General features: G+C 41.0%; 1 protein-coding gene across 1 annotated transcript in view; it reads left to right on the forward strand.

The window, feature by feature from the left end:
* The window catches only part of LOC108314019 (ATPase family protein 2 homolog), a 269,876-nt gene that overhangs the window by 78,188 nt on the left and 178,795 nt on the right, over window positions 1-12,893 (forward strand). The gene's annotated exons all lie outside the window — the stretch shown is intronic.

Here is a 12,893-nt window from a genome sequence, read left to right on the forward strand (position 1 = left end):
TTCAGATTAAACGTAGAGTCTCACATCTGTCACATTAATCAAATGCTAGAAATGATTAAATTTCTTAAGAGTGGCATGTCAAAAGCTGAGAGCGGCCAAAAACTATGCCTCTTTCACCAAATGTTTAGCCAAGTTGTAAATGTAAAGGAAAAATTCTTAAAGGAAATTTAAAATGCTATTTCAGTGAACACAGGAATGATAAGAAAGCAAAACGACCTTATTGCTGATATGGAGAAAATTATAGTGATCTGGATAGAAGATCAAACCAACTACAGCATTCTCTTAAGCCAAAGCCTAATCCAGAGCAAGTTCCTAATTCTCTTTAATTCTCTGAAGGCCAGGAAAGATCAGGAAGCTGCAGAAGAAAAGTTGGATGCTAGCAGAATTTGGGGTCATGAAATTTAAGTAAAGAAGCTATCTACATAACATAACAATGTAAAGTGAAGCACCAAGTGCTGATGTAGAAGTTGTAGCGAGTTATACAAAAGATCTGGCTAAGGTAATTAATGAAGGTGTTACACTAAACAACAGATTTTTAATGTAGACGAAACAGCCTTATATTAGAAGAAGATGGGAATCTAAAACTTTCATAGCTAGAAAGGAGACATTAATGCCTGGCTTCACACTTCAAAGGACAAGCTGATTCTGTTGTTAGGGCTAATGCAGCTGGTGACTATATGGAAGCCAGTGGTCATTAACCATTCTGAAAATCCTAGGGTCCTGAACAGTTATATTAAGTCTACTCTGCATGTGCTCTTATCAGCAGAACAAGAAAGCCTGGATGACAGCATATCTATTTACAGCACGGCTTTCTCAATATTTTCAGCTCACTATTGAGACCTACTGCTGAGGGAAAAAAAAGATTCCTTTTGAGATGTTACTGTTCATTGACAATGCATGTGGTTACCCAAGGCTCTGTTGGAAATGCACAAGGAGAATTAATGTTTTTGTGTCTGCTAAAACAATATCCATTCTGCAGCCTATGGATCAAGAAGTAATACTGACTTTCAAGTCTTATAAGAAATATGTTTCATAAGTCTATTGCTGCCATAATAGTGATTCTTCTAATGGATATGGGCAAAGTAAACCTCCTTGAAAAAGGAGTTACCATTCTAGAGCCATGAAGATCATTCATGATTTGTGGGAGGCGGTGAAAATATCAACTTTAACAGGAGTTTAGAAGAAGTTGATTCCAACCCTCAAGGATAACTTTGAGAGCTTCAAGACATCAGTGGAAGAAGTAACTACAGATAAGGTAGATATAGGAAAATAGCTAGAATTAGAAGTGGAGTCTGAAGATGGGACTGAATTGCTGCAATCTTATGATCAAATTAAAATGGATGCAGGGTTGCTTCTTATGGCTGAGCAAATAAAGTGATTTCTTGAGATGGAATCTACTCCTGGTGAAGATCCTGTGAATATTGTGGAAATGATAACCAAGGATTTAGAATAGTAAATAAGTAGTTGATAAAACAGTAAATAAGTAGTTGAGAGGATTGACTCCAGTTTTTAAAATGCTATCAGATAGCATTGCATGCTACGAAGTTATCTTTCATGAAAAGAAGAGTCAGTAGATGTGGCATACTTTATTGTTGTCTTATATTTAGAAATTGCCACAGCCTCCCCAGCCTGTAGCAGCCAGATGATCAGTTAGCTGTCATCAACGTCGAGGCAAGACCCTCCACCTGCAAAAAGATTGCAACTTGCTGTAGGCTTAGATAGTCATTTGCATTTTTTAGCAATAAAGGATTTTTAAATTAAGGTATATGCTTTTTCTTTTCCAAACATAATGGTATTGCATACTTAGTAGACTACTGTATACTGTAAACATAGCTAAAGCATATGTATTGGTAAATTAAAAAATTCTTGTCATTTGCTTTATTGTGATACTAACTTTATTGTGATGTTAGCTTTATTTTAGTGCCTGGAACTGAACCTGCAGTATCTTGGAGGTATGCCTGTATTTGTCAGAACCCTTCTAACAGTAAAAGTAAAGAGATTGAATTTTACTGTATGTGTAGTATACCCTAATCTTGGCCATTAAAAGATAACACTAAAGAAAAAAATTGTTTAATTCGGAATGCAAAGAAAAATGTCAGTTTTATATTTCAGCAAGTTTCTTTTCACTTGGAGGGAAGGCCTCCTGCTTCTCAGCTCTTTTACCACCTTTGACTATTTTTTACAACCCATTTACACAGACCTGCATTATTGCCTCAGTGGGCTCATAACTACCTCAGCAAAGAAAGGGACTTTGCTTTCAAATCTTACTGTTATGGGATCCTTGGAGTGTTGCTTCACCAGCTGGAAACCTCCATGTCAGTGGCGCCTTCTGCCTGAGCACTGCTCGCACCTGCTGAGCTTGTCCTGTCCACTCGGCCCAGCAGGCTGCACTCCACTCATACTACTGGCCCAGATTCCACACAGGCCAAGGGTGAGCCTGGCATGGAGTGGTGAGGGGTGTGTGGGCAAGTGAGCTCAGGTTCTGGCCACTGTGCACAGCCACACATGCAAGCTGTTGCAGTGGGGTGAGCAGCTCCAGGCACTGATAACAGGTGCCAGCTCCATGCATGACTGGCTGGACCAGATGTACCGCACGCAGCTTCCATTGTGGGCAACCTTGTCTGGAAATGTGGTGGTGCCCAGAAGCTTGGAGAAGCCAGGAACCAGAGCCCCAAGGAGGGTGTCACAGCCCTGGCTCAGGGAGCCCCTAGGTCTGGGCTCCCCAAAGGGCTGCAGCTCTTCTCTCCTTCTCATCACCCTCCATGTGGCAAGTCAGGGTAGGGTGTGTGTTTCAGCCCTATTTGTGTTACTGCTCTTTCAGTCCCTCCGTCTGGTGGGCCCTGAGTTCTTGTCCCACTTCCAGGACCAGTGGGGTACGTGGATAACTGGAGGGTTGTGCTTAACTGAACAACAGAACAGCTCTCAGGAGACCCAAAGTGGGTAGCTCCTTTCTGCAGCTGGTAGTTGTGAAGTCTGTCCAAGTATGGCTGAGTCTGGGGATTTTTATGGGCTCAGAAGGGATGAGGTGCATGCTGATTGGTTCATGGATGGCCATGGGCGGACCCAGTGAAAGCATCCTAAGTTCTCACTCTGGGCTGGAGAACTGGCAGCCCAGTCCCCAGGCTTCAGGCTGTCCCTGGCTTGAAGGTGGGGTTTCACCAGACACCCACCACTTTCCACCCAGGATCCTGTCTGCGTCCTGTCGCCATGAATGTGCCATCCATGGCACCCAGGCTGTTTGTGCCAGGGGTGCCTGAGGGCCCATGGCGAACCACCCTTATCCCTCCTCAGCCTCCTCCCTCCCATGCTCACCAGTGCCTAAATTCCAGAGGGGTACAAGTTGGCAGGGGACTGGCATGTTAGCATCTCCCTGAGCACAGGCACACCCAGCTGAGTTGTGACAGCACCCAGGCTTGGCCACAACTTTGTTCCGCCCAGAGTGGGTACCAGGATCAGGGAGTGGCCAGGTAGCGGGAACAGGCAGTTCAGAGCCTGCGGGGGTAGGGGGCATACCCAGGCCCCCAAGAATGCAAGGCTGCCTAGGTCCAGACCCACGGCTGGACAGCTGCAGTTGGCCCCGCCCTGCCAACTCAGTAGGGGCCAGCCCTGCTGGCTGGGCAGAGCGTGCAGCTCTAGCCGCACTTCCCCAGTGCAGCCAGCATCTTCGCAGCTACTGCTCCCGACAGGCAGCTGCTGCCGTCATTACTCCCAGGCTTCGGGGCAGAAATAAGTAGAATTTTAGTGCTGGAAACATTCTTAGAGAATTTGATATCTTAATAAAAAGTTGACTGGCAAACTAGATATTTTACATGTAAATCTTTTAGTGAATTCAACAAAAATCAGTTTATGTGTATATTGACAGTTTCTAATCTGATTTTCATAATTAAATATAACTAAAGTTATGAAAATATACTTTTAAAAAATGCTAGATTATACTCCTGTCTCTTAGAGGGGACAGTGCAGGTAAACCATACCGGTGCTTTGTATTAGTCATGTTTCATATCAAGTAATAATGTTTACCTCTTTGTTATGCTAGTAAAATTTATGGCCTAAAAGTTACATATTGTTTCTGTACTCATCAAGATAGTTGATTACAGACTTATTCAGAGGTATGTTTTGTTATGGAAAAGACAGTGATAAGCCAGTTATAAAACTGGCACCTTTTGGAAATCTCGATTCCAGAGCTTTTCTTTTTTTTGTATTAGAGTACAAAAGAGAATATTTGTGATGGGTTTTTTTTTTTAAGTGTAATATATTCTATCTAAGTAGAAACTTGAAGAAAATAGAATGCTAATGTTTGGAGAAGGTGAGCAAAATTATATTTTCATGCATGTTTAGGATATTTTGGGAATTTCTAAAAGTTTTGCCTCTTTAATTCTATATTTTGGGACTGAACAGATTAATTTTTTAAAAATAAAATATGTGTGATTTTTTTTTTTCTGGAGACTAGTAGAGGCCTGACATTTTGAGTTTAATAACTTTATGAGGTTTATCCTTAAATTCTATAGGTGTCTTTGAATTATGTATTTAATATTTTGATATCCTTTCGCTATTGCATTTATAAAACAGAATTCAGTCTTTGATATTTGCATTATATTACTAATTGGTTTGGGTAAAGACAGACGGGAAAAAGCGAAAGTAGGAAGAAGGGTGAAGGTAAAGAGGGAGGGTGAAGTGTTATATGTGTGTGGGTTGTTATATTTATATTTTATCTTTGCTTGTTAGACAATTAGAATTGAAGTTAAACACTAAGAAATAGATAACTTTATCTCTATACTCCCAGGAAAATTTAATATTAGAATTAAGGCATTTAGCCAAACTAGGCCAAGATTGGAAAACTGCTGTGCTCTGTGCCTGTGTTTAGAAATAAAGTTTTATTGGAACACAGCCACATTCATTTGTTTTGTTATAAATGCTTTTACACTACAGTGGGAGAGTTGAATAGTGCTGTATAGACTGTATGGCTAACAAGTTGAAAATATGTACCATCGAGCCCTTAATTATAGTACGGCTTGTAGAAAGCTGTTAGTAATTATTAGAGCTAGGAAATACCCATATGATAAATCTCTCTTATCTGAAGCAATAACAATACTGAGCCTCGTAGGAAAAGATTATATCAGACATCTGACATTGTAAGTGCTCCAACCCATTTTCTCACTGTAATTCTCCTTACCTCCTTTTATGCTACTCATCTATTTTTTTCTGTAGTGCTTATTAGTGTAGTGTATTGAATATTAGTACCGTATGGTTTACTTATTTACAGTGTTAATTATTGTCTGTCTCCCATTGCTCTAATGCAAGGAAAGCATTTTTGTCTGTTTTAGGCAAAGGATTTTTGTCATATTTACTGGTATATTCAGGTACCTGGAACACATTGTAGCAGATAGTATGAAAGAAGCCTGCCTTCTTATTAACTATATTAATGAATTTAGAAAGCATCAACTTTTCACTTGCTGGCTATATTTTGCTAATTCAAAATGCAAATAATTTGCTGAGCTAAATTATATATGTTTTAATTTGTTTTCGGTGTTCTTCATTGAGAAAGTATTTTCTATTTTTAACTCCTCACTTTATTACCAGTTACATGTAGTTTTTTCTCAGGGGTGATATGTGTTTAGTAGAAGGTAGTTCAGTAATATATTTACTGTATAGCAAAACGAACACTAAGATTAAAGCTTATGTTAACTACTCTGATGGCCTTGGGGAAGTAATGTTGAGAGTTTAATCACTATTAAGTAATTAAAAATAATTTCTCATAAAACTTCTCTTCCTTCCAGTTGTATTCATGACTGTGTTTTGGTGATAGCTGATTGCCCTGCTTACATAGTTGCAAAATTGGTAAGGAGAACAGTATTCTGCAGCCAAGTTTCCATGGTTGATATTTTATTCGTGACCTAAACCTGTATTCCCGCAGACAGTGAGAAAAGCCCAGTGTTTTTGTAAGCAGCAAGGATTTTCTTCATGGAAAACAAAGAAGTAAAAATGTAATCCAAGCAAAACTGTCATGTATATACTGAATATTATAGGTATATCTACAGAAAATTAATATTTGCTTTTACGCATTTTATTACAAGGTTTCTCCCTTATGTATTTGAAGTAAAAAATAAAATACAAAATTGAATACATAGAGGGAAATCAGAAAAATCCAGTAATACTACTCTAAGATAATAACAATTGTTACTACTTTTATTTGAGCATATACACTATACCAGACACAGCACACCATGCTTCACGTACATAATCTGTAATTCTCCTAATAACCCTGCAAAGTAGTACCTCTGTTTACATTTTGAAGATGAGAAAATTGCTGCTCAAAGAGATTGAACAGCTTGCCATGATTCAGGAACTAGTAAGTAGTGAAGGTAGTATTGTAAGGCAGGACTTCCTGTCTCCCCAGATACCTTATTCTTTATTTCGTAGCATGTCATTTTTCTCCAGTATTGTCATGATGTGTCATCAGGTGACTGTACTTTTTATCCACACTTCATAATTTTATGTTTTAGGAAACTTACACTATAGACATTTAAAATGTAAATTTTTATAACATAGTATGCTTCTGAATAACCTGAGAAGAGTGTTACACAAAAGGAAATGGCTGGCTGATTCCATGGAGTAATAAATACCTACCTACCTGTTTGTCAGTTTGAAGTTAAAGCCATTGCTTCTAATTTTAAACCAACATTTTTTTTTCATCTTGTCTTTGTCGCCTTCATAACATGTATTTAGCCTTATACAACTGTGAAAATTTATTATACAAATTGGTTTGAGCATGTGTAACCTATGAGTACTTGTATTCTCACTTTAAGCATAGAGTTTTATATTTCCTGGATAGCATAGACCCATAAAGTTTTGGACACTCCTTGTATCTTAATAAAATGATGAAAATGATTCATTAAGCCTTTCTTTGATGAAAGACAGAAACCACAGAGCAATGATGGTATTGGCATTTCTGATAAAGTTTATATATTAAAGTCTTATGGCAGCCTATAGTAAAGAGCTTGTTTGGAAAAATTGAGATTTTCAACTTTTCTATTATACTTAAGTTTTGTTACTCCATCAGATTCCTCCCTTCCTGTGTCTTATTCATCACAAATTTATTTTTTTCCCTTAAAAAGTAGATCAAATATAGATAGGAAGGAACGAAAGATCAGTTATAGTAATATAGTGAAGATATTTCACGCATACTTAAATATTATACAAGTGTTAACTTTTTATTATTATTTTAGAAGAACTTTTTGAACACTGTTAATACCAAAAATTGCCTTAAATTGTTATCTATTAAATGAATGTATGGCTGGCTGACTGAATGAATGCCTAAATTCAGAACTCTGGACTCCAAAGTCTTTTAGAGCCTCCCTTTGAGTGCAAACTGCTCTTCCTTGGTTTTGGAAATGTTAAATTAAAAGACAACCTAATATTGGTATTGTTACTTTCTGTAATTGTCAAAAAGAAGTTATAGTGTCCTCCTGAATACAAATAAGAAGATAAAGAAAAACAAAAATAATTGAGTTAAATTATTAATTTTTATTTGTGTGTTCCTCAGATCCTTGAGATTAAAATTCAAGCAGGGATGCAGTCTTTTTTTGAGTTACATGTTAGAGTCTGTAACATTAGCATTCTCTATCTCAAGCAGTAATGCTGCCAAAATGGTTCTTGATTTAAGGATGTAATATCTTTTATAGTCAGTATTTTTTAACATATCATATTTGAGTCTTGTAAAATATAACTGCTTCCTTCTTTCACATATCAGTTTCACTTCCATCAGAGAGAATAGTGATATGGAATTATTTTGTCTGAATGGTTGGCTAAAAGTACAAAGTGTAGAAAGTAGAAACTTAAATACAGGCTAATGATTTTTTTTTCTGTATCTGATTCCAAAGCATTAACAATTTTTTTTCTGTTTCCAGACCATAAAAGCTTCTTCCAAAAGTATCCACAGGCACAGAAGCTCTGTTTAAATTTTTCCTATGTGCTTCCTTTTGTTGATATTTTCATTTTTTTCCAAAATGAGTTTGCTGTTTACTTTTGATGAAGTACATATCTACATATAATATGAAGGATTTTTTTTGAGATGGAGTCTCACTCTGTCGCCCAGGCTGGAGTGCAGTGGCGTAATCTCTGCTCACTGCCGCCTCTGCCTCCTGGCTTCAAACAATTGTCCTGCCTTAGCCTCCTGTGTAGCTGGGATTACAGGCACATGCCACTATGCCCGGCTAATTTTTGTATTTTTAGTAGAGATAGGGTTTCACCATGTTGGTCAGGCTGGTCTTGAACTCCTGACCTCGTGGTCTGCCTGCCTTGGCCTCCCAAAGTGCTGGGATTACAAGTGTGAGCCACTGCGCCCGGCCCTAAAATCTGAAGATTTTTATTGCTTGGATTTGGAGGGTAATTTGAACATTAGATTTTAAAAGCTTATGCTTAAGATGGCCATTAGTAGTTAAATCTGGTTTATAACTAATCTACTGTAAATTTAGTTAATAGAGGTTGGTGGGGAGTCATTCATATCTTTATATTTGCTGTTTCATATGTTTATAAATATTTAATGAGCCAATGATTGGCTTTTTTTCTCCAATGTATTTGGATTCAAGAAATTAAGGGTCTGTATAAATACTTATTTTTCTGTGTGTGCATTTAGTGTTTATTTTCATTGGTTTTGAGTTTGACTTAATATATACATGTGCATTTAAAAAGGTGATCTTTCCAAAAGCTTTGCTTGGAATCTTTGCTAGGAGGATGAATTGGATGGAGAGGGTTGCTTGCTTTACTATTTATTTTCGCAGAAAAAAACAAGGAGATGGGAGAAAAATAACAAAAACAAATCCAGTATTTTGGCCTGGAACTGAATTGTATTATCTGTACTGTCAGTTAGAGTCTTTGCTCACTTTCCCAGACAATCTCTACAGGGATTAAAGCTTCCTCCTGAATTAGTGATAGCTTTTAGTATGCTGCAGCCTCATATCCAGTTAAAATATATATATAAAATCTGGCTGTACATAGTTGCAAAATCCTCACCAGTTTAACCTTTAGCAATAGTGATTGCGCTGATAAACAAAGAGGGTCAATAATTAAAGGATTACAGATCACTTAGATTTTATTTTCTGTTTTCATATGTAGATCCTCGTGTTCCTTCCCCCGGGTTAGGCCTGATTTTGTTATGGGATCTTTGGGATGTTGCTTTTCTGACCAGCAACCTCTGTGGCCAGTGGTCCCTTTGCCCGAGTTCTTGTCCTGCATCTTGAAAAAATGAAGTATGCAGACAAGTGGAGGGTGAACAAGATGAAGAGGGACTTTATTGAGTTATAGAACAGCTCAGAGGAGACCTGCGGTGGGTAGCTCCTCTCTGTAGGCAGGTCGTCCCCCAAGTGTTCAGCTGTCAGCAGAGAGGAGGCCTGGAGTGGGTGGCTCGTCTCTGCAAGCAAGTTGTCCCGACAAGTGTTCAGTTCTTAGCAGAGATGGTAGCTTCTCTCTGCTGCTGGTTATCCTGTTTGCAGCTCTCAGCAGAAAGCAGGCCCCAGAGAGGGTGGAGTCCTCTCTCATGCTGATTATCCTACCCTCAGCAGAGAAGGTAGCTTCTCTCTGCAGCCAATCCTCCCATTGGCTCTCTACTCTGCTCTGGCTGAGGGCAGAGTTTTTATGAGCTTCAGAGGGGAGGAAGTATAGGCCTGCAGAAAAGGCACTGCAAGTCCATTCTGGTCCGCAGGGCTGGCAGCCTGGCCCCCAGCCTTAAGGTCCTCCCTGGCCTGAAGGTGGGGCCTCAACAGTGACCTGCCTCTTCCAGCCCAGGAAACTATCTGCCTCCCATTGCCCCCCCATCACACCCAGGCTGCTCACGCCCATGCCGAGGAGCATCCATGGGCCAGCCCAGAGCTGCCCTCAGCCCCATCTCGACTTCCCTAGCCCTAACCTTCTCCCACTCGGCACCCAAAGTCTGGGAGGGCCTAGGTGGCAGGGAGCTGCAACAACCCTGGGATTGGGGAGAGGCCAGGCAGCAGGAGCAGACACCCCTGAGCCTGCTGGTGACAGGGGACCCTCCTGGGTCCTTGAGAGCACCAGGAGGCCCAGGCCCACAGTCACAAACCAGGTGGCTGCAGCTGCTACTGGGGGAACTCTTGCTCTGCCAACTTAAAAGGGACAGAGTTCCCACCAGTCCCTGGTTCAGCAGAGTGTGCAGACTTGACTGTGCCCCTTCTCTGCATCTCCCACAGTGGTGTCAGGGGAGATTCAGGTGGCACAGCACAAACAAACCCGATGATCCTAGGGCCAGTCCCATGAGTCCCAGTGGTTACACCTTTGGCCAGGTGCTTGTGGGCCATGAGGACATAGCAGGGAGCTAGGTCGAGGCTGCAGTAGAGGCTCCAAGTTTGTCCTGCCTGACTGTGTGAGGGTGGGGGTGGCACAGTCGGCCATGGGGACATGGGGCACAGGAGACTGTAGCTACTGCTGCTCTCACAGCTGTGTCTGCTGTCCTGTCTGCCCCCTTGCACCCTAGGGCAGGGTTCCAGGCAATCACTGGGCTGGGCTGGTTTCCAAGGCAAGGATGACATTGCCACAAGTTCCCCCTATGGGCCCGGCTCTTAGCGGCTGCCTGGGGCTCTCCCCTGGTGCACCTGAGACCCTGCTGAAGGGCACCTCTGGGAACGGATCACGGCACCCCAAATCCAGCTGCTGGGAGTGCCAGGCTGGACAGTCACCCTGACTTGGGGTGGATCCTGGGGATGCAGCCTTGCTGGCCCGCGCTGAACCTCCTGCGCACAGGAACCTACAGCTGCCAGGAGCATTGGCGCTGCAGCAAAGTCACTGGCCAGGTCTGGGAAGTGGGTGCCCCTCCCACTTTCCACCCAAGATCCCCGAAGTACGGCCCCAATCTGCTTTCAGGCCCAGTCCCCTGCGCTCCTTGCGCAATTGCGGCACAGGCCTTGGTCCAGCTCTGCCTTGTCAGACCATTCTCCCTCCCGCCTGTGGGTAGCTTTGCCCAGCCGCACCTCAGCGGCTCCCAGGGGCGGGCTCCCATGGCATCAGGCCCCAGGTACCGTTCGCCTTGGAGTCCCCCTGAGGATTCACAGCCTGCACCCGCACTCCACCACAGCCAGCGCCATGGCAGCGGCCGCTTTGAATGGCCCGCTGCTGCCATCAGTTTAAATGGTTTATATTTTGCCATCCTGGTTAGTTGAGAAGAAAATCATGGATGTATGGATATAAAGTGATGGGTGTGCTAGCAATTCAAGAGTTATTTTGAGGACATTTCTTTTTTTTTTCCAATTTTTTAAGACAGAGTCTCGTTCCATCTTCCAGGCTGGAGTTCGATGGGGCAGTCGGTTCACTGCATCCTTGACCTCATGGGCTCAAGTGATCTTCCTGCCTTAGCCACCAAGGAGCTGGGACTACAGGCGAGTGCCACGGCTCTCAGCCAATTTTAAAATTCTTTTGTAGAGACAGGGTCTTGCTTTGTTGTGCAAGCTGGTGTCCAACTCCTGGGCTCATGCGATCCTCCTGCCTTGGCCTCCCAAAGTGCCACTGCACCCAGGCTATTTTGAGGACATTTCTCTTTTCAGAAAAGTTATAAGCGTTTTGACCCTGCATGAAAGTTTAAAATGATAGAATCATAGAAACAAAAACAGCAAAAAGCCTCAGAAAATTTTTTTAAACCAAACAAAAATTATTGGAACCAGCTTTTACCTCAAGCAGTGAATGAGTTACACAGAAAGTTGGTTTTTCTTTTCTTAATGATTTCTCGTAATGGGGCTTTTACACCTTATTATTCTCAACCTCCCTCCAGGTCATTTTTGGTTGTTACAACTGGAGGAATGATACTGGCACCCAGGGGTAGAGGTCAGGGATGTTACCAGACATCCTATAATGTACAGGAAAACCCTCCCTGCCCCACAACGAAATATTATCTAGCCCAAGTAATGCTGAGATTGAGAAGCCCTTCTGTAAATTGTGGATTTTTATCTTGATGGGAGTTTTTCCAAGTAGCTACATTGATGTTTACAATGCTTTATAAATAAAGGGAGATTTTGGTTTGTTTGAATTGCTAATAAGAGATAAAAGAGGCTTTAGGCACTGATTTGGGGATTTATGGATGCAATAAACACAAGCAGTCTTCGAAAAATGTTCTTGGAGACGATATGGTGATCTTGTGATACAGGGAAATGGAAAACATTTTATTAGAGAAGGACATGAGAAATTTGTATTATTTTTTACTTTTTCATGGACATGAAATGAAACTTCTACTTTGTAGGTAATGGTGTACAGAATTATTTCTTTATTTGTGAATTAAATCATTTAATAGAAGTAATCACAATATCTCAGATCAATTATCTTGGTAGAATATTCAAGAGCCTGAAGCTCTGGATTCGCTTCCCATTTGTGACTATAGTTAATTAATGTCCAAGCCTCAGTTAACACATCTGAAAAGTAGAGTTATTACAAACTTGTCAGATGGGCATTAGTTAATTTGTATTTGATAATTTATATTGACACTAAACTGTTCAGATGTTAAAAGAAATGATGTCTAGTCTTTGATTGCTGAACTTCAGTGTAAGTAGTAGGTGTTTCTTTGTTCATATCACAAAGGAAGCTCTTGAACCTCCGTTTTTAAGCATTGTCTACTTGGTCACAATAATTTGCAGTAGAAGGATTTATATATAACCGTGCATGTATAAACACAAACATACCTAGTGACTTGATGGTAGGGAAGTTAAGGACTTACAAAATGTGTTTCCATTGCTTTCCAGAGGTTGAGGTTGAGGTTTTTGGAACCTGGCATACTGATAGTACCCATTATGGAACCATGATCATGTGGATTTAGTACATGAGATACAGCATATAACATATAAACGTATTTAATGATATTCATTATGCTACAACAGAAACAGACACTGGAGAGTAAA

The sequence above is a fragment of the Cebus imitator genome, unplaced genomic scaffold (assembly GCF_001604975.1).
Source record: "Cebus imitator isolate Cc_AM_T3 unplaced genomic scaffold, Cebus_imitator-1.0 Scaffold146, whole genome shotgun sequence".
In the NCBI taxonomy this organism is placed as follows: Eukaryota; Metazoa; Chordata; class Mammalia; order Primates; family Cebidae; genus Cebus; species Cebus imitator.